The 1,565-nt window shown below is 41.3% G+C and overlaps 1 pseudogene; it reads right to left on the bottom strand.

Moving 5' to 3' along the window:
- Positions 1-238: 238 nt before the first annotated feature.
- On the bottom strand, positions 239-634 carry LOC149176232 (ethylene-responsive transcription factor ERF017 pseudogene; annotated as a pseudogene).
- Between the last annotated feature and the right edge of the window lie 931 nt (positions 635-1,565).

Genomic DNA, 1,565 nt, shown 5'->3' with positions numbered 1-1,565 from the left:
GTCCCACTCAATCAGTAATTCAGACTTCCCACAAGTTCCAGCTCCACAAGTATCCATCCTACTCTTCTTCCTGCCAAGTCGGAATCGCGTCCAAGCTCAATGACACATCAATCGACGGGAATTTCTCCAAATTCATGCGCTCATTGCCATTAAACAGATAATCCCACAACGCCATGTCGCATACCTCGGGAATCTGGTGGCTTGTTTTGCACGATAGCGCTGTTTCTGAAGCCAAAAATTACCGCGATGGGCATCCGGGCTCATCGCTCGCCTTATTATTGTTATTTCGCGGAGAGGGCGAATTCGAAGTCCAATTGGAGGGGATTTGGTGTCGGGCATATCTAGCAGCGACGAGCTGAATTTCTTTACGGGAAGAAGAACATGCTGATGGAATAGCGGGCACGGAACTGGGGAAGTTAAATTCAGCGTTGAGGCCTCTCAGGCAATACACGGTGGCGTCGTAAGCACGGGCGGCTTGCTCGGCGGTTTCGTAGGAGCCGAGCCATATCTTCGCTTTGGTCTTGGGCGTCCAGATTTCAGACCACCAACTACCCCATTTTCGCTTTCGGACTCCCTTAAATTGGGCGCGCTTTTGTCCGCAATCTTGCTGTGCTAAGCCAACGGCTTTATCCATATTTGGTAACGCAAAATCTCTGTGGTATTGATGAGAAGAAAATACTGACTGAAAGTAAAGCCAAGACTGAGTGAACGCTGAGGCGGTATATTATATATCGGTATCTTACTGCGTATGAAAAGCGCGGCTTCTAAGGAAGAGACGAAAGTCTTTGATGAACGTGTGAGAAGAAAAAGGATTGCGGACTGTTTCTCGCAAATAAGCAAAACCGTGAGTGATTGAAGGTTGACTAGTTCACAGTGGTTTTCTGTAAGTAGAAAAGGTTTTCTGTAAGTAGAAAAAAGCGCGGCTTCTAAGGAGGAGACGAAAGTATTTGAGGACACGTGTGAGAAGAAAAAGGATTGCGGACTGTTTTTGCCAAATAAGCAATGGCAAGACCATGAGTAGGGTTGGAATCTGGATTCTTTTTTACTCATCATATCATTTTTTTTTAACGTTTTAGGTATTTATTCTGTCTTTCAGGAAACGGTATGTTTAAAATTTTGCTCTTCAAGATTGATGTTTGATGACAAATTAACCCTTCACTAATAAATGTTTCATTAAAAACACATCTATCATAATAAAAAAAAAAACCAAAATGACCATAACACATAAATGACTTATTGAATTCTCAATTTTGGTTTGAAATTGTATGCAACACTCACAATAAATTCTTCATAACTCTGAAATCAAATGTCCTTGACTCAGACATGCCATAGCATCTGTATATATGAGATATTACTAATGAGATCTTATGGGATATATAAGATGACCAACAAAGTAAAACTATAAGATGGACTATCCTCTACATCCTCTCTGCGATTGTAATCACATGAAATCAATGTGTGGGTCCACCTGGGAGAGTTTGTATTCAAGAAAGTACAATGTATTGAAAGTGTTTTAATATTTCATAAGTCGCGGCATGTCATTCTTCATAAGCCATATCATTCAA

Source organism: Pinus tabuliformis, chromosome 4_1 (genome assembly GCF_031772625.1).
Source record: "Pinus tabuliformis cultivar Carrire ecotype Pingquan chromosome 4_1, CPIR1, whole genome shotgun sequence".
Classification (NCBI taxonomy): domain Eukaryota; kingdom Viridiplantae; phylum Streptophyta; class Pinopsida; order Pinales; family Pinaceae; genus Pinus; species Pinus tabuliformis.
The sequence above is the reverse complement of the archived record's forward strand: the minus strand, read 5'-3'. Positions and strand labels throughout refer to the sequence as shown.